Genomic DNA, 22,623 nt, shown 5'->3' on the forward strand with positions numbered 1-22,623 from the left:
GCATGATCAGTCACGTGATAAGTGCATGATCTGTCAATTGATCAGTGCATAATATCCACGTGATCAGTTCATGCGCCGTCATGTGATCAGTGCATGACAGCTACGCAATCAGTGCATAATCAGTCACGTGATCAATGCATAATCAGCCACGTGATCAGTACATTATAGCCACGTAAACAGTGCATGAACAGGTTCGTGTTCAATTCATGCGCAGTCACGTGATCAGTGCATGATAGACACGTGATCAATGCATGATAGCCACGTGATCAGTGCATGATCTGTCACGAGATCAGTGCATGTGCAGTCACGTGATCAGTGTATGATCAGCCACGTGATCAGTGCATGATAGCCACCTGATCAGTGCATGGTAAGCAACGTGATTAGTGAATGATCAGCCACGTGACCAGTGTATGATCAGCCACGTATTCAGTGCATGATCAGCCACGTGATCACTGTATGATCAGCCACATGATCAGTGCATATGCAGTCACGTGATCAGTGTATGATCAGCCACTTGTTCAGTGCATGATAGCCACCTGATCATTGCCTGCATTGACGTGATCAGTGCATGTGATATCAGGTGACTAGTGCATGCACAGTCAAGTGATCACTGTATGATCAGCCACGTGATTAGTTCATCTACAGTCACATGAGCAGTGCATGATCAGCCACGTGATCAGTGCATGATAGCCACGTGATCATTGCCTACATTTACGTGATCAGTGCATGTGAAATCACGTGATTAGTGCATGCACAGTCACGTAATCATTGAATGATCAGCCACGTGTTCAATGCGTGATAGACACGTGATCAATGAATGATAGCCACGTGATCAGTGCATGATAGTCACGTGATCAGTGCATGGGCACTCACGTGATCAGTGCATGATAGACACGTGATCAGTGCATGATAGCCACGTGATCAGTGCATGAACATGTACCTGATCAGTTCATTCGCAGTCACGTGATCAGTGCACGATAGACACGTGATCAGTGCATGATAGCCACGTGATCCGTGCATGATCTGTCACGTGATCAGTGCATGTGCAGTCACGTGATCATTGTATGATCAGCCACGTGATCAGTGCATGTGAGCCAACTGATAAGTGCATGATAGCCACGTGATCCGTGCATGATCTGTCACGTGATCAGTGCATGCACAGTCACGTGATCAGTGTATGATCAGCTTCGTGATCAGTGCATGATCAGCCACAGGATCAGTGCATGATCAGGCACGTGAAGAGTGCATGATCAGGCACATGATCAGTGTATGATAGCCACGTGATCAGTGCATGATCAGCCAAGTGATCAGTGCATGAACAATCACATGATCATTGTATGATCAGCTTCGTGATCAGTTCATGATCAGCCACGTGATCAGTGCATGATCAGGCACGTGATCAGTGCATGATCAGTCACGTCATCAGTGTATGATCAGCCACGTGATCAGTGCATGATAACCACATGACTAGTGCATGATCAGTCACGTGATCAGTGCATTATCAGCCACAGGATCAATGCATGATAGCCATGTTATCAGTGCATGATACCTACATGATCTGTGCATGTTCAGCGACGTAATCAGTGCATGATCAGCCACTTGATCTCTGTATGATCAGCCACGTGATCAGTGCATGTGCAGTCACGTGATCAGTGTATGATCAGCTACGTGTTCGGTGCATGATAGCCAAGTGATCAGTGCATGGTAGCTAAGGGATCAGTGCATGCTCAGTCACATGAGCAGAGCATGATCAGCCACGTGATCAGTGCATGATAGCCACGTGATCATTGCCTACAATTACCTGATCAGTGCATGTGCAGTCACGTGATCAGTGCATGTGCAGTCATGTGATCAGTGTAAGATCAGCTTCGTGATAAGTGCCTGATCAGCCATGTGATCAGTGCATGATCAGTCACGAGATCAGTGCATGATCAGTCACCTGATCAGTGCATTATCAGGTATGTGATCAGTGCATGATAGCCACGTGATCAGTGAATGATCTGTCACGTGATCAGTGCGTGATCAGTGTGGTGATCAGTGTAGGATCATCCAGATCATCAGTGCCTGTGCAGTCACGTGATCAGTGCATTATATCCACGTGATCAGTTCTTGATTAGTCACCTCATCAGCACCATTCAGACACGAGATCACTGCATGCTAAGTCACGTGATCAGTGCATGATCAGCCACGTGATCAGTGCATGATCAGTCACCTGATCAGTGCATGATCAGTCAGCTGATCAGTGCATGATAGCCACGTGATCAGTGCATGATCAGTCATGTGATTAGTGCATGATCTGTCACTTGATCACTGTATAATATCCACGTGATCAGCTCATGCGCCGTCATGTGATCAGTGCATGATACGCAACGTGATCAGTGCATGATCAGTCACGTGATCAAGGCATGCCCAGTCATGTGATCAGTGCATGACAGCTACACAAATAGTGCATAATCAGTCATGTGATCAATGCATAATCAACCACGTGATCAGTGCATGATAGCCACGTAAACAGTGCATGAACAGGTTCGTTTTCAGTTCATGCCCACTCACGTGATCAGTGCATGATAGACACGTGATCAGTGCATGATAGCCACGTGATAAGTGCATGATCTGTCACGTGATCAGTGCTTGCGCAGTCACGTGATCAGTGAATGATCAGCCACGTGATCAGTGCATGATAGCCACCTGATCAGTGCATTGTAAGCAACGAGATTAGTGCATTATTAGTCACGTGATCAGCGCATGATCAGCCACGTGATCAGTGCATGATCAGCCATGTGATCAGTGCATGCACAGTCACGTGATCAGTGTATGATCAGCTTCGTGATCAGAGAATGATCGGCCACGTGATCAGTGCATGTTCAGTCACGTGATAAGTGCATGATCAGTCACGTGATAAGTGGATGATCTGCCAATTGATCAGTGCATAATATGCACGTGATCAGTTCATGCGCCGTCATGTGATCAGTGCATGATACGCAACGTGATCAGTGCATGCTCAGTCACGTGATCATGGCATGGGCAGTCATGTGATCAGTGCATGACAGCTTCGCAATCAGTGCATAATCAGTCACGTGATCAATGCATAATCAGCCACGTGATCAGTGCATTATAGCCACGTAAACAGTGCATGAACAGGTTCGTGTTCAATTCATGCGCAGTCACGTGATCAGTGCATGATAGACACGTGATCAGTGCATGTGCAGTCACGTGATCAGTGTATGATCAGCCACGTGATCAGTGCATGATATCCACCTGATCAGTGCATGGTAAGCAACGTGATTAGTGAATGATCAGCCTCGTGATCAGTACATGATCAGCCACGTGATCAGTGCATGATCAGCTATGTGATCAGTGCATGCACAGTCACGTTATCAGTGTATGATCAGCTTCGTGATAAGTGCATGATCAGCCATGTGATCAGTGCATGATCAGTCACGAGATCAGTGCATGATCAGTCACGTGATCAGTGTATAATCAGCCAGGTGATCAGTGCATGAGAGCCACGTGACCAGTGCATGATCAGTCTCGAGATCAGTGCATGATCAGCCATGGGATCAGTGCATGATAGCCATATGATCAGTGCATGATAGCTACGTGATCAGTGCATGATCAGCCACGTGATCACTGTATGATCAGCCAAGTGATCAGTGCATGTGCAGTCACGTGATCAGTGTATGACCAACCATGTGTTCAGTGCATGATAGACAAGTGATCAATGCATGATATCTACGTGATCAGTGCATGCTCAGTCACATGAGCAGTGCATGATCAGCCACGTGATCATTGCATGACAGCCACGTTATCATTGCCTTCAATTACGTGATCAGTGAATGTGCAGTCACGTGATTCGTGCATGGCCAGTCACATGATCAGTGTATGATCAGCCACGTGTTCAGTGCATGATAGCCACGTGATCAGTAAATGATCAGTCACGTAATCAGTGCCTGATCAGTAACGTGATCAGTGTATGGTCATCCACATGATCAGTGCATGCACAGTCACGTGATCAGTGCATTATAGCCAAGTGATCAGTTCTTGATTAGCCACATGATCAGCACCATTCAGACCCGAGATCACTGCATGCTAAGTCACGTGATCAGTTCATGATCAGCGACGTGATCAGTGTATGATCAGCCAGGTGATCAGTGCATGATCCGCAACGTGATTAGTGCATGATCAGCCACGTGGTTAGTGTCTGATTAACCACGTGATCAGTGCATGATCTGCCACAGGATCAGTGCATGATCAGCCACGTGATCAGTGCATGCACAGTCACGTGATCAGTGTAAGATCAACTTCGTGATCATTGCATGATTAGTTACGTGATCAATGTATGATTAGCCACGTGATCAGTGCATGATAGCCAAGTGATCAGTGCATGATCAGTCACGTGATCATGGCATGCGAACTCATGTGATCAGTGCATGACAGCTACGCAATCAGTGCATAATCAGCCACGTGATCAGCGAAAAATCAGACAAGGGAGCAGTGCATGATCAGCCACGTGATCAGTGCATGATCAGGCACGTGATCAGTGCATGATCAGTCACGTGGTAAGTGCATGATCAGGCACGTGATCAGTGCATGGTCAGTCACGGGATCAGTGCATGATCAGCCACGTGATCAGTGCATGAGCAGCCACGTGATCAGTGCATGAGCAGCCATCTGATTAGTGCATGCACAGTCACGTAATCAGTTTATGATCAGCTGCGGGGAGCGAGCTCCGCCTCTGGCAACGGTCATGAGGAAGGAGCCTTGGCATACGCAAAGACGGGATCAAGCCTCAGGAGTCTCCCTGGAAATTCTCGAGCAATCTACCCCCAAAACCAGAGTCTACCTACTTTCTGCTTTGTGCTTTCACCTACACCTCTGACTTTACGGGGGGCTGTCCCCCACTACCTCTCTGAAAAAAGTTAGCTTACAGCTCCAGTTAATCATTCCTGGGTGTGACAGTGTTTAACCTACAAACTCCTTTGGAAATCCTCTAGCCTGCCTGAATAGGTTTTTCCGGCCACATGTGATTGTTCAGAGCCTCCCAACTGTGAGAGGCAGATGTTCTAAACTGTCTAAACAGATTCTGTTGAGTAGTAAAAAGATTGATTAGAAATTGTATTGGTGAAGGGATTTTCACTTGTTGGGCCAATGTTTGCTGCTAAGTCTCCATATCCCTTACCTGCTGTGTCCCTGGCAGTGTATTGATTAATATAATTGGTGTAAATAGTAGCTTTAATGTTTGTAACCTGGGACCCTTGAGTTAATTCTTTTTCTTGTTATAGCCCACCGCACCTTTGCGCTGTAGGAATGCAACTTTATCTAATGCTTTTGGAGGGTGGCTCCTGACCAATCACCTTTAGAGAAACATAAGTTTTCTGAAGAAAAGGTCTTAAAATGTTAACAGGCCTCCGGGCCAGAAGATGATGCAAATCACCTAAGCTTTTGCATATGATAAGTTTGCAGGAAGAAAGCCTGGTTTGCTGCAAGACTCTACCCCTTCCCCCATTATGCTCTATGCATAACTTAAGGTACAAAAACTACTTTGGAAAATAAAGTGCGGGCCTTGTTCACCGAAACTTGGTCTCACCATGTCATTCTTTCTCTTACCTTCTGGCTGAATTATTCAGCCTCTTTTCTCCACTGAATTTCCTCACTGAGCTATCCTTATATCAGCCTCTTTTCTCCACTGAATTTCCTCACTGAGCTATCCTAATTTCAGCCTCTTTTCTCCACTGAATTTCTTCACTGAGCTATCCTCATTCTATTACTCTTTATATCCTTAATTAACATTTAAATAAGCAACTGTTTCCTGATCTTTGCCTACGCCGTCTCTCCTTCGAATACCCTGGATCAGCCGGGGCTGGTTCCCGGTAATGAGCCACGTGTTCAATGCATGATAGACACGTGATCAGTGAATGATAGCCACGTGATCAGTGCATGATCAGTCACGTGATCAGTGCATGCGCAGTCATGTGATCAGTATGATCAGCCACGTGATCAGAGCATGATAGCCACCTGATCAGTGCATGGTAAGCAATGTGATTAGTGCATGATTAGCCACGTGATCAGCTCATGATCAGCCAATTGATCAGTGCATGATCAGCCATGTGATCAGTGCATGCACAGTCACGTGATCAGTGTATGATCAGCTTCGTGCTCAGTGCATGATAGCCACCTGATCAGTGCATGGTAAGCAACGTGATTAGTGCATGATTAGCCACGTGATCAGCGCATGATCAGCCACTTGATCAGTGCAAGATCAGCCATGTGATCAGTGCATGCACAGTCACGTGATCAGTGTATGATCAGCTTCATGATCAGTGCATGATCAGGCACGTGAAGAGTGCATGATCAGGCACATGATCAGGGTATGATAGCCAGGTTATCAGTGCATGATCAGCCAGGTGATCAGTGCATGATCAGCCAAGTGATCAGTGCCTGATCAGGCACGTGATCAGTTCATGATCAGACATGTGATCAGTGTATGATCAGCCACGGGATCAGTGCATGATAGCCACGTGAACAGTGCATGATAAGTCACGTGACCAGTGCATGATAGCCACGTGATCAGTGCATGATCAGTCACGTGATTAATGCATGATCTGTCACTTGATCAGTGTATAATATCCACGTGATCAGTTCATGCGCCGTCATGTGATCAGTGCATGATCAGGCACGTGATCAGTGCATGATCAGGCACGTGATCAGTGCCTGATCAGGCATGTGATCAGTGCATGATCAGTCACGTGATCAGTGCATGATCAGTCACGTGATCAGTGCATGATAGCCACGTGATCAGTGCATAATCAGTCACGTGTTCATTGTATGATCAGCCACGTGATCAGTGCATGATCAGTCACGTGATCAATGCATGATCTGTCACGAGATCAGTGCATGATCAGCCATGTTATCATTGCATGATCAGTCACGAGATCAGTGCATGATGAGTCACGTGATAAGTCCATGATCAGGCTCGTGATCAGTGCATGATCAGTCACGTGATCAGTGTATGAGCAGCCATGTGATCAGTGCAGGATAGCCTCATGTCCAGTGCATGATCAGTCTCCAGATCAGTGCATGATCAGCCATGGGATCAGTGCATGATAGTCATGTGATCAGTGCATGATAGCTACGTGATCAGTGCATGGTCAGCCACGTAATCGGTGCATGATCAGTCACGAGATCACTGTATGATAAGCCACGTGCTCAGTGCATGTGCAGTCACGTGATCAGTGTATGATCAGCCATGGGTTCAGTGCATGATAGCCAAGTGATCAATGCATGATAGCTAAGTGATAAGTGCATGCTCAGTCACAGGAGCAGTGCATGATCCTCCACGTGATCAGTGCATGATAGCCACGTGATCATTGCCTACAATTACGTGATCAGTGCATGTGTAGTCACGTGATCAGTGCATGATAGCCACGTGATCAGTGAATGATCAGTCACCTGATCAGTGCATGATCAGTGAAGTGATCAGTGTATGATCATCCACATTATCAGAGCATGTGCAGTCAGGTGATCAGTGCATTATAGCCACGTGATCAGTTCTTGATTAGTCACATGATCAGCACCATTCAGACACGAGATCACTGCATGCTAAGTCACGTGATCAGTGCAGGATCAGGCACATAATCAGTGCATGATAAGGCACGTGATCAGTGCCTGATCAGGCATGTGATCAGTGCATGATCAGTCACGTGATCAGTGTATGATCAGCCACGTGATCAGTGCATGATAGCCACGTAATCAGTGCATGATCAGTCACGTGATCAGTGCATGATAGCCACGTGATCAGTGCATGATCAGTCACGTGATTAATACATGATCTGTCACTTGATCAGTGCATGATCAGCCATGTTATCATTGCATGATCAGTCACGAGATCAGTGCATGATGAGTCACGTGATAAGTCCATGATCAGGCTCGTGATCAGTGCATGATCAGTCACGTGATCAGTGTATGAGCAGCCAGGTGATCAGTGCAGGATAACCACATGTCCCGTGCATGATCAGTCTCGAGATCAGTGCATGATCAGCCATGGGATCAGTGCATGATAGTCATGGGATCAGTGCATGATAGCTACGTGATCAGTGCATGGTCAGCCACGTAATCGGTGCATGATCAGTCACGAGATCACTGTATGATAAGCCACGTGCTCAGTGCATGATAGCCACGTGATCAGTGCACGATCAGTCACGTGATCAGTGCATGATAGCCACGTGATCAGTGCATGAGAGCCACGTGACCAGTGCATGATCAGTCACGTGATCATGGCATGCGAACTCATGTGATCAGTGCATGACAGCTACGCAATCAGTGCATAATCAGCCACGTGATCAGCGAATGATCAGACACGGGAGCAGTGCATGATCAGCCATGTGATCAGTGCATTCACAGTCACGTGCCCAGTGTATGATCAGCTTCGTGATCAGTGCATGTTCAGCCACGTGATCAGTGCATGATCAGGCACGTGATCAGTGCATGATAGCCACGTGATCAGTGCATGATCAGTCACGTGATCAGTGCATGATAGCCACGTGGTCAGTGCATGATCAGTCACGTGATTAATGCATGATCTGTCACTTGATCAGTGCATGATCAGCCATGTGATCAGTGCATTCACAGTCACGTGCCCAGTGTATGATCAGCTTCGTATTCAGTGCATGATCAGCCACGTGATCAGTGCCTGATTAGGCATGTGATCAGTGCATGATCAGTCACGTGATCAGTGTATGATCAGCCACGTGATCAGTGCATGACAGCCACGTGATCAGTGCATGATCAGTCACGTGATCAGTGCATGATAGCCACGTGATCAGTGCATGATCAGTCACGTGATTAATGCATGATCTGTCACTTGATCAGTGCATGATCAGCCATGTTATCATTGCATGATCAGTCACGAGATCAGTGCATGATGAGTCACGTGATAAGTCCATGATCAGGCTCGTGATCAGTGCATGATCAGCCACGTGATCAGGGAATGATAGCCACGTGAACAGTGCATGATCAGTCACGTGATCAGTGCATGATAGCCACGTGATCAGTGCATAATCAGTCACGTGATCAGTGCATGATAGCCACGTGATCAGTGCATGATCAGTCACGTGATTAATACATGATCTGTCACAAGATCAGTGCATGATCAGCCATGTTATCATTGCATGATCATTCACGAGATCAGTGCATGATGAGTCACGTGATAAGTCCATGATCAGGCTCGTGATCAGTGCATGATCAGTCACGTGATCAGTGTATGAGCAGCCAGGTGATCAGTGCAGGATAACCACATGTCCAGTGCATGATCAGTCTCGAGATCAGTGCATGATCAGCCATGGGATCAGTGCATGATAGTCATGTGATCAGTGCATGATAGCTACGTGATCAGTGCATGGTCAGCCACGTAATCGGTGCATGATCAGTCACGAGATCACTGTATGATAAGCCACGTGCTCAGTGCATGTGCAGTCACGTGATCAGTGTATGATCAGCCATGGGTTCAGTGCATGATAGCCAAGTGATCAATGCATGATAGCTAAGTGATAAGTGCATGCTCAGTCACAGGAGCAGTGCATGATCCTCCACATGATCAGTGCATGATAGCCACGTGATCATTGCCTACAATTACGTGATCAGTGCATGTGTAGTCACGTGATCAGTGCATGATAGCCACGTGATCAGTGAATGATCAGTCACCTGATCAGTGCATGATCAGTGAAGTGATCAGTGTATGATCATCCACATTATCAGAGCATGTGCAGTCAGGTGATCAGTGCATTATAGCCACGTGATCAGTTCTTGATTAGTCACATGATCAGCACCATTCAGACACGAGATCACTGATTGCTAAGTCACGTGATCAGTGCAGGATCAGGCACATAATCAGTGCATGATAAGGCACGTGATCAGTGCCTGATCAGGCATGTGATCAGTGCATGATCAGTCACATGATCAGTGTATGATCAGCCACGTGATCAGTGCATGATAGCCACGTGATCAGTGCATGATCAGTCACGTGATCAGTGCATGATAGCCACGTGATCAGTGCATGATCAGTCACGTGATTAATGCATGATCTGTCACTTGATCAGTGCATAATATCCACGTGATCAGTTCATGCGCAGTCATGTGATCAGTGCATGATACCCAACGTGATCAGCGCATGATCAGTCATGTGATCATGGCATGCACAGTCATGTGATCAGTGCATGACAGCTAAGCTATCAGTGCATAATCAGTCACGTGATCATTGTATGATCAGCCCCGTGATCAGTGCATGATAGCCACGTGATCAGTGCATGATCAGCCACGAGATCAGTGCATAATCAGTCACGTGTTCATTGTATGATCAGCCACGTGATCAGTGCATGATCAGCCATGTGATCAGTGAATGCTCAGTCACGTGATCAGTGTATGATCACCTTCGTGATCAGTGCCTGATCAGTCCCGAGATCAGTGCATGATCAGCCATGTTATCAGTGCATGATCAGTCACGAGATCAGTGCATGATGAGTCACATGAAAAGTCCATGATCAGGCACGTGTTCACTGCATGATCAGTCATGAGATTAGTACAAGATCAGCCACGTGCTCAGTGTATGATCAGCCAAGTGATCAGTGCATGATCAGCCACGTGATCAGTGCATGCACAGTCACGTGAACAGTGTATCATCAGCTTCGTGATCAGTGCATGATCAGCCACGAGATCAGTCCATGATCAGGCACGTGAAGGGTGCATGATCATTCACGTGTTCAGTGTATGACAGCCAGGTTATCAGGGCATGATCAGCCATGTGATCAGTTCATGCACAGTCACGTTAACACTGTATACTCAGCTTCGTGATAAGTGCATGATCAGCCACGTGATCAGTGCATGATCAGTCACGAGATCAGTGCATGATCAGCCATGTTATCATTGCATGATCAGTCACGAGATCAGTGCATGATCAGCCATGTTATCAGTACATGATCAGTCACGAGATCAGTGCATGATGAGTCACGTGATAAGTCCATGATCAGGCTCGTGATCAGTGCATGATCAGTCATGAGATCACTGCATGATCAGTCATGTGATCAGTGTATGATCAGCCACGAGATTAGTACAAGATCAGCCACGTGCTCAGTGTATGATCAGCCACGTGATCAGTGCATGATAGCCACGTGATCAGTGCATGATCAGTCACGTGATTAATGCATGATCTGTCACTTGATCAGTGTATAATATCCACGTGATCAGTTCATGCGCCGTCATGTGATCAGTGCATGATACGCAACGTAATCAGTGCATGATCAGTCATGTGATCAGTGCATGACAGCTACGCAAACAGTGCATAATTAGTCATGTGATCAATGCATGATCAGCCACGTGATTAGTGCATGATAGCCACGTAAACAGTGCATGAACAGGTACGTGATGAGTGCATGATCAGCCATGTGATCAGTGCATGCACAGTCACGTGATCAGTGTATGATCACCTTCGTGATCAGTGCATGATCAGCCACGTGATCAGTGCGTGATCAGTCACGTGATCAGTGCATGATCAGTCACGTGATAAGTGCATGACAGCCACGTGATCAGTGCATGATCAGTCACGTGATCAGTGCATGATAGCCACGTGATCAGTGCATGATCAGTCACGTGATTAATGCATGATCTGTCACTTGATCAGTGCATGATCAGCCATGTTATCATTGCATGATCAGTCACGAGATCAGTGCATGATGAGTCACGTGATAAGTCCATGATCAGGCTCGTGATCAGTGCATGATCAGCCACGTGATCAGGGAATGATAGCCACGTGAACAGTGCATGATCAGTCACGTGATCAGTGCATGATAGCCACGTGATCAGTGCATAATCAGTCACGTGATCAGTGCATGATAGCCACGTGATCAGTGCATGATCAGTCACGTGATTAATACATGATCTGTCACAAGATCAGTGCATGATCAGCCATGTTATCATTGCATGATCATTCACGAGATCAGTGCATGATGAGTCACGTGATAAGTCCATGATCAGGCTCGTGATCAGTGCATGATCAGTCACGTGATCAGTGTATGAGCAGCCAGGTGATCAGTGCAGGATAACCACATGTCCAGTGCATGATCAGTCTCGAGATCAGTGCATGATCAGCCATGGGATCAGTGCATGATAGTCATGTGATCAGTGCATGATAGCTACGTGATCAGTGCATGGTCAGCCACGTAATCGGTGCATGATCAGTCACGAGATCACTGTATGATAAGCCACGTGCTCAGTGCATGTGCAGTCACGTGATCAGTGTATGATCAGCCATGGGTTCAGTGCATGATAGCCAAGTGATCAATGCATGATAGCTAAGTGATAAGTGCATGCTCAGTCACAGGAGCAGTGCATGATCCTCCACATGATCAGTGCATGATAGCCACGTGATCATTGCCTACAATTACGTGATCAGTGCATGTGTAGTCACGTGATCAGTGCATGATAGCCACGTGATCAGTGAATGATCAGTCACCTGATCAGTGCATGATCAGTGAAGTGATCAGTGTATGATCATCCACATTATCAGAGCATGTGCAGTCAGGTGATCAGTGCATTATAGCCACGTGATCAGTTCTTGATTAGTCACATGATCAGCACCATTCAGACACGAGATCACTGATTGCTAAGTCACGTGATCAGTGCAGGATCAGGCACATAATCAGTGCATGATAAGGCACGTGATCAGTGCCTGATCAGGCATGTGATCAGTGCATGATCAGTCACATGATCAGTGTATGATCAGCCACGTGATCAGTGCATGATAGCCACGTGATCAGTGCATGATCAGTCACGTGATCAGTGCATGATAGCCACGTGATCAGTGCATGATCAGTCACGTGATTAATGCATGATCTGTCACTTGATCAGTGCATAATATCCACGTGATCAGTTCATGCGCAGTCATGTGATCAGTGCATGATACCCAACGTGATCAGCGCATGATCAGTCATGTGATCATGGCATGCACAGTCATGTGATCAGTGCATGACAGCTAAGCTATCAGTGCATAATCAGTCACGTGATCATTGTATGATCAGCCCCGTGATCAGTGCATGATAGCCACGTGATCAGTGCATGATCAGCCACGAGATCAGTGCATAATCAGTCACGTGTTCATTGTATGATCAGCCACGTGATCAGTGCATGATCAGCCATGTGATCAGTGAATGCTCAGTCACGTGATCAGTGTATGATCACCTTCGTGATCAGTGCCTGATCAGTCCCGAGATCAGTGCATGATCAGCCATGTTATCAGTGCATGATCAGTCACGAGATCAGTGCATGATGAGTCACATGAAAAGTCCATGATCAGGCACGTGTTCACTGCATGATCAGTCATGAGATTAGTACAAGATCAGCCACGTGCTCAGTGTATGATCAGCCAAGTGATCAGTGCATGATCAGCCACGTGATCAGTGCATGCACAGTCACGTGAACAGTGTATCATCAGCTTCGTGATCAGTGCATGATCAGCCACGAGATCAGTCCATGATCAGGCACGTGAAGGGTGCATGATCATTCACGTGTTCAGTGTATGACAGCCAGGTTATCAGGGCATGATCAGCCATGTGATCAGTTCATGCACAGTCACGTTAACACTGTATACTCAGCTTCGTGATAAGTGCATGATCAGCCACGTGATCAGTGCATGATCAGTCACGAGATCAGTGCATGATCAGCCATGTTATCATTGCATGATCAGTCACGAGATCAGTGCATGATCAGCCATGTTATCAGTACATGATCAGTCACGAGATCAGTGCATGATGAGTCACGTGATAAGTCCATGATCAGGCTCGTGATCAGTGCATGATCAGTCATGAGATCACTGCATGATCAGTCATGTGATCAGTGTATGATCAGCCACGAGATTAGTACAAGATCAGCCACGTGCTCAGTGTATGATCAGCCACGTGATCAGTGCATGATAGCCACGTGATCAGTGCATGATCAGTCACGTGATTAATGCATGATCTGTCACTTGATCAGTGTATAATATCCACGTGATCAGTTCATGCGCCGTCATGTGATCAGTGCATGATACGCAACGTAATCAGTGCATGATCAGTCATGTGATCAGTGCATGACAGCTACGCAAACAGTGCATAATCAGTCATGTGATCAATGCATGATCAGCCACGTGATTAGTGCATGATAGCCACGTAAACAGTGCATGAACAGGTACGTGATGAGTGCATGATCAGCCATGTGATCAGTGCATGCACAGTCACGTGATCAGTGTATGATCACCTTCGTGATCAGTGCATGATCAGCCACGTGATCAGTGCGTGATCAGTCACGTGATCAGTGCATGATCAGTCACGTGATAAGTGCATGATCAGGCACGTGATCAGTGCATGATCAGTCAGGTGATCAGTGTATGATCAGCCATGTGTTCACTGCTTGATAGACAAGTGATCAATGCATGATATCTACGTGATAAGTGCATGCTCATTCACATGAGCAGTGCATGGTCAGCCACGTGATCAGAGCATGACAGCCACGTTATCATTGCCTTCAATTACGTGTTCAGTGAATGTGCAGTCACGTGATTCGTGCATGGGCAATCACGTGATCAGTGAATGATCAGTCACGTGTTCAGTGCATGATAGACACGTGATCAGTGCATGATAGCCACATGATCAGTGAATGATCATTCACGTGATCAGTGCCTCATCAGTAACGTGGTCAGTGTATGATCATCCACATGACCAAGGCATGCGCCGTCACGTGATCAGTGCATTATAGCCACGTGACCAGTTCTTGATTAGTCACATGATCAGCACCATTCAGAAACGAGATCACTGCATGCTAAGTCATGTGATCAGTTCATGATCAGCGAAATGATCAGTGTATGATCAGCCAGGTGATCAGTGCATGATAGCCAGGTGTCCAGGGCATGATCAGTATCCAGATAAGTACATGATCAACCACGTGATCAGTGCTTGATAGCCACGTGACCACTGCATGATCAGTCACGAGATCAGTGCATGATGAACCATGGGATAAGTGCAGGATAGCCATGTGATCAGTGCAGGATAGCTCCGTGATCAGCGCGTGATCAGCCATGTAATCAGTGCATGATCAGCCACATGATCACTGTATGATCAGCCACGTGATCAGTGCATATGCAGTCAGGTGATCAGTGTATGATCAGCCACTTGTTCAGTGCATGATAGCCACCTGATCATTGCCTGCATTGACGTGATCAGTGCATGTGAAGTCACGTGATTAGTGCATGCACAGTCACGTGATCACTGTATGATCAGCCACGTGATTAGTTCATCTACAGTCACATGAGGAGTGCATTATCAGCCACGTGATCAGTGCATGATAGCCACGTGATCAGTGCATGCACAGTCACGTGATCAGTGTATGATCTGCTTCGTGATCATTGCATGATCAGCCACGTGATCAATGCATGATCAGGCCCGTGAAGAGTGCATGATCAGTCACGTGATCAGTGTATGATAGACAGGTTATCAGTGCATGATCATCCCAGTGATCAGTGCATGTTCAGCCACGTGATCAGTGTATGATAAGCCACTGATCAGTGCATGATCCGCAACGTGATTAGTGCATGATCAGCCACGTGGTTAGTGTATGATTAACCACGTGATCAGTGCATGATCTGCCACATGATCAGTGCCTGATCAGCCACGGGATCAGTGCATGCACAGTCACGTGATCAGTGTAAGATCAGTCAGGTGATCAATGCATGATAGCCAGATGACCAGTGCTTGATCAGTATCGAGATCAGTGCATGATCAGCCTTGGGATCAGTGCATGATAGGCATGTGTTCAGTGCATGATTAGTTACGTGATCAATGTATGATTAGCTACGTGATCATGGCATGCCAACTCATGTGATCAGTGCATGACACCTACGCAATCAGTGCATAATCAGTCACGTGATCAGTGGATGTTCAGCCATGTGATCAGCGAATGATCAGCCACCGAGAAGTGCATGATCAGCCATGTGATCAGTGCATTCACAATCATGTGACCAGTGTATGATCAGCTTCGTGATCAGTGCATGATCAGCCACGTGATTAGTGCATGATCAGGCACGTGATCAGCGCATGATCAGCCACGTGATCAGTGCATGATCAGCCATGTGATTAGTACATGCACAGTCACGTGATCAGTGTATGATCAGCTTCATGATCAGTGCATGATCAGCCACGTGATCAGTGTATGATCTGGTTCGTGATTAGTGTATGATCAGCCACGTGTTCAGTGCATGATCAGCGACGTGATCAGTGTATGATCAGCCACGTGATCAGTGAATGATCTGCAACATGTTTAGTGCATGATCAGCCACGTGGTTAGTGTATCATTAACCACGTGATCAGTGCATGATCTGCCACATGATCAGTGCATGATCAGCCACGTGATCAGTGCATGCACAGTCAAGTGATCAGTGTAAGATCGGCTTCGGGATCTGTGCATGATTACTTACCTGATCAATGTATGATTAGCCACGTGATCAGTGCATGAATGCCACTTGATCAGGGCACGATGAGTCACGTGATTCGGGCATGCCAACTCATGTGATCAGTGCATGACAGCTTCGCAATCAGTGCATAATCAGTCACGTGATCAATGCATGATCAGCCACGTGATCAGTGCAGGATAGCCACGAAAACAGGGCATGAACAGGTACATGATCAGTTCATGTGCAGTCACGTGATCAGTTCATGGTAGATACGTGATCAGTGCATGATAGCCGCGTGATCAGTTCATGCGCAGTTAGATGAACAGTGTATGATCAACCACGGAACCAGTGCATGATAGACACCTGATCAGTGCATGGTAAGCAACATGATTAGTGCATGATTAGTCACGTGATCAGTGCATGATCAGCCACTTGATCAGTGCATGATCAGCCATGTGATCAGTGCATGCACAGTCACGTGATCAGTGTATGACCAGCTTCGTGATCAGTGCATTATCAGCCACAGGATCAGTGCATGATCAGGCACGTGAAGAGTGCATGATCAGGCACAAGATCAGTGTATGATAGCCAGTGTATCAGTGCATGATCAGCCACGTGATCAGTGCATGTTCAGCCAAGTGATCAGTGCATGAAGAGTCACATGATCATTGTATTATCAGCTTCGTGATCAGTGCATGATCAGCCACGTGATCAGTGCATGATCAGTCACGTGATCTGTGTATGATCAGCCATGTCATCAGTGTATGTTAACCACATGACTAGTGCATGATCAGTCACGTGATCAGTTCATGATGAGCAACAGGATCAGTGCATTATAGCCATGTGATCAGTGCATGATAGCTACGTGATCTGTGCATGATCAGCCACGTAATCAGTGCATGATCAGCCACTTGATCTCTGTATGTTTATCCACGTGATCAGTGCATGTGCAGTCACGTGATCTTTGTATGATCAGCCACGTTTTCACTGCATGATAGCCAAATGACCAATGCATGATAGCTAAGTGATCAGTGCATGCTCAGTCACATGAGCATTGCATGATCAGCCACGTGATCAGTGCATGATAGCCACGTATTAATTGCCTACAATTACGTGACCACTGCATGTGCAGTCCCGTGATCAGTGCATGATAGCAACCTGATCAGTGAATGATCAGTCACGTGATCAGTGCGTGATCAGTGAAGTGATCAGTGTATGATCATCCACATTATCAGTGCATGTCACGTGATCAGTGCATTATAGCCACGTAATCAGTTCTTGATTAGTCACATGATCAGCACCATTCAGACACTAGATCACTGCAGGCTAAGTCACGTGACCAGTGCATGATCAGGCACGTGATCAGTGCATGATCAGACACGATATCACTGCATGCTAAGTCACGTGATCTGTTCATGATCAGCGACGTGATCAGTGTATGATCAGGCACGTGATCAGTGCATGATAGCCACCTGATCAGTGCATGATCAGTCAGGTGATCAGTACATGATTAGCCACGTGATCAGTGCATGATCAGCCACGTGGTTAGTGTATGATTAACCACGTGATCATTGCATGATCTGCCACATGATCAGTGCATGATCAGCCACGTGATCAGTGCATTCACAGTCACGTGATCAGTGTATGATCCGCTTCGTGATCATTGCATGATCAGCCACGTGATCAATGCATGATCAGTCACGTGATCAGTGTATGATAGCCAGGTTATCAGTGCATGATGATCCACGTGATCAGTGCATGATCAGCCACGTGATCAGTGTATGATAAGCCACGTGATCAGTGCATGATCTGCAACGTGATTAGTGCATGATCAGCCACGTGGTTAGTGTATGATTAACCACGTGATCAGTGCATGATCTGCCACATGATCAGTGCCTGATCAGCCACGTGATCAGTGCATGCACAGTCACGTGATCAGTGTAAGATCAGTCAGGTGATCAGTGCATGATAGCCAGGTGACCAGTGCATGATCAGTATCGAGATCAGTGCATGATCAGCCTTGGGATCAGTGCATGATAGCCATGTGTTCAGTGCATGATTAGTTACGTGATCAATGTATGATTAGCCACGTGATCATGGCATGCCAACTCATGTGATCAGTGCATGACACCTACGCAATCAGTGCATAATCAGTCACGTGATCAGTGGATGATCAGTCATGTGATCAGCGAATGATCAGCCATGCGAGCAGTGCATGATCAGCCATGTGATCAGTGCATTCACAATCATATGACCAGTGTATGATCAGCCACATATTCAGTGCATGATCAGCCACGTGATCACTGTATGGTCAGCCACATGATCAGTGTATATGCAGTCACGTGATCAGTGTATGATCAGCCACTTGTTCAGTGCATGATAGCCACCTGATCATTGCCTGCATTGACGTGATCAGTGCATGTGAAATCACGTGACTAGTGCATGCACAGTCACGTGATCACTGTATGATCAGCCACGTGATTAGTTCATCTACAGTCACATGAGCAGTGCATGATCAGCCACGTGATCAGTGCATGATATCCACGTGATCATTGCCTACATTTACGTGATCAGTGCATGTGAAATCACGTGATTAGTGCATGCACAGTCAAGTAATCATTGAATGATCAGCCACGTGTTCAATGCATGATAGAAACGTGATCAATGACTGAGGGCCACGTGATCAGTGCATGATAGTCACGTGATCAGTGCATGATAGCCACCTGATCCGTGCATGATCTGTCACGTGATCAGTGCATGTGCAGTCACGTGATCATTGTATGATCAGCCACGTGATCAGTGCATGTGAGCCAACTGATCAGTGCATGATAGCCACGTGATCCGTGCATGATCTGTCACGTGATCAGTGCATGCACAGTCACGTGATCAGTGTATGATCAGCTTCGTGATCAGTGCATGATCAGCTTCGTGATCAGTGCATGATCAGCCACAGGATCAGTGCATGATCAGGCACGTGAAGAGTGCATGATCAGGCACATGATCAGTGTATGATAGCCACGTGATCAGTGCATGATCAGCCAAGTGATCAGTGCATGAACAATCACATGATCATTGTATGATCAGCTTCGTGATCAGTTCATGATCACCCACGTGATCAGTGCATGATCAGGCACGTGATCAGTGTATGATCAGCCACGTGATCAGTGCATGATAACCACATGACTAGTCCATGATCAGTCACGTGATCAGTGCATTATCAGCCACAGGATCAATGCATGATAGCCATGTTATCAGTGCATGATACCTACGTGATCTGTGCATGATCAGCGACGTAATCAGTGCATGATCAGCCACTTGATCTCTGTATGATCAGCCACGTGATCAGTGCATGTGCAGTCACGTGATCAGTGTATGATCAGCTACGTGTTCAGTGCATGATAGCCAAGTGATCAATGCATGGTAGCTAAGGGATCAGTGCATGCTCAGTCACATGAGCAGAGCATGATCAGCCACGTGATCAGTGCATGATAGCCACGTGATCATTGCCTACAATTACGTGATCAGTGCATGTGCAGTCACGTGATCAGTGCATGTGCAGTCATGTGATCAGTGTAAGATCAGCTTCGTGATAAGTGCCTGATCAGCCATGTGATCAGTGCATGATCAGTCACGAGATCAGTGCATGATCAGTCACCTGATCAGTGCATTATCAGGCATGTGATCAGTGCATGATAGCCACGTGATCAGTGAATGATCTGTCACGTGATCAGTGCGTGGTCAGTGTGGTGATCAGTGTATGATCATCCACATCATCAGTGCCTGTGCAGTCACGTGATCAGTGCATTATATCCACGTGATCAGTTCTTGATTAGTCACCTCATCAGCACCATTCAGACACGAGATCACTGCATGCTAAGTCACGTGATCAGTGCATGATCAGCCACGTGATCAGTGCATGATCAGTCACCTGATCAGTGCATGATCAGTCAGCTGATCAGTGCATGATAGCCACGTGATCAGTGCATGATCAGTCACGTGATTAGTGCATGATCTGTCACTTGATCGCTGTATAATATCCACGTGATCAGCTCATGCGCCGTCATGTGATCAGTGCATGATATGCAACGTGATCAGTGCATGATCAGTCACGTGATCATGGCATGCCCAGTCATGTGATCAGTGCATGACAGCTACGCAAACAGTGCATAATCAGTCACGTGATCAATGCATAATCAACCACGTGATCAGTGCATGATAGCCACGTAAACAGTGCATGAACAGGTTCGTGTTCAATTCATGCCAGTCACGTGATCAGTGCATGATAGACACGTGATCAGTGCATGATAGCCACGTGATAAGTGCATGTTCTGTCACGTGATCAGTGCTTGCGCAGTCACGTGATCAGTGAATGATCAGCCACGTGATCAGTGCATGATAGCCACCTGATCAGAGCATTGTAAGCAACGAGATTAGTGCATTATTAGCCACGTGATCAGCGCATGATCAGCCACGTGATCAGTGCATGATCAGCCATGTGATCAGTGCATGCACAGTCACGTGATCAGTGTATGATCAGCTTCGTGATCAGTGAATGATCGGCCAAGTGATCAGTGCATGATCAGCCACGTGATCAGTGCCTGACAACCTTGTTATCATTGCCTTCAATTACGTGATCAGTGAATCTGCAGTCACGTGTTTCTTGCATGGGCACTCACGTGATCAGTGTATGATCAGCCACGTGTTCAGTGCATGATAGACACGTGATCAGTGCATGATAGGCATGTGATCCTTGCCTACAATTACGTGAACAGTGCATGTGCAGTCACGTGATCAGTGCATGATAGCCACGTGATCAGTGAATGATCAGTCACGTGATCAGTACCTGATCAGTAACGTGATCAGTATATGATCATCCACATGATCAGTGCATGCCCAGTCACGTGATCAGTGCATTATAGACACGTGATCAGTTCTTGGTTAGTTACATGATGAGCACCATTCAGACACGAGATCACTGCATGCTAAGTCACATGATCAGTTCATGATCAGCGACGTGATCAGTGTATGACCTGCCACGTGATCATTGCATGATACGCAATGTGATTAGTGCATGAACAGCCACGTGGTGAGTGTATGAATAACCACGTGATCATTGCATGATCTGCCACGTGATCAGTGCATGATCAGCCACGTGATCAGTGCATGCACAGTCACGTGATCAGTGTATGATCCACTTCGTGATCATTGCATGATCAGCCACGTGATCAATGCATGATCAGGCCCTTGAAGAGTGCATGATCAGTCACGTGATCAGTGTATGATAGCCAGTTTATCAGTGCATGATCATCCACGTGATCAGTGCATGATCAGCCACGTGATCAGTGCATGATCAGGCACGTGAAGAGTGCATGATCAGGCACAAGATCATTGTATGATAGCCAGGTTATCAGTGCATGATCATCCACGTGATCAGTGCATTATCAGCCACATGATCAGTGCATGATCAGGCATGTGAAGAGTGCATGATCAGGCACAAGATCAGTGTATGAGAGCCAGGTTATCAGTGCATGATCAGCCACGTGATCAGTGCATGTTCAGCCAAGTGATCAGTGCATGAACAGTCACATGATCATTGTATGATCAGCTTCTTGATCAGTGCATGATCAGCCACGTGATCAGTGCATGATCAGGCACATGATCAGTACATGATCAGTCACCTGATCAGTGCAAGATCAGGCACGTGATCAGTGCATGATCAGTCACGTGATCAGTGTATGATCAGCCATGTCATCAGTGCATGATAACCACATGACTAGTGCATGATCAGTCACGTGATCAGTTCATGATGAGCAACGGGATCAATGCATGATAGCCATGTGATCAGTGCATGATAGCTACGTGATCTGTGCATGATCAGCCACTTGATCTCTGTATGATTAGCCACGTGATCAGTGCAAGTGCAGTCACGTGATCAGTGTATGATCAGCCACGTCTTCAGTGCATGATAGCCAAATGATCAATGCATGATAGCTAAGTGATCAGTGCATGCTCAGTCACATGAGCATTGCATGATCAGCCACGTGATCAGTTCATGATAGCCACGTGATCATTGCCTACAATTACGTGACCAGTGCATGTGCAGTCCCGTGATCAGTGCATGATAGCCACGTGACCAGTGAATGATCAGTCACGTG

Source organism: Bos grunniens, chromosome 12, assembly GCF_055505025.1.
Source record: "Bos grunniens cultivar Pamir isolate PY7600 chromosome 12, Bosgru_T2T1.0, whole genome shotgun sequence".
In the NCBI taxonomy this organism is placed as follows: domain Eukaryota; kingdom Metazoa; phylum Chordata; class Mammalia; order Artiodactyla; family Bovidae; genus Bos; species Bos grunniens.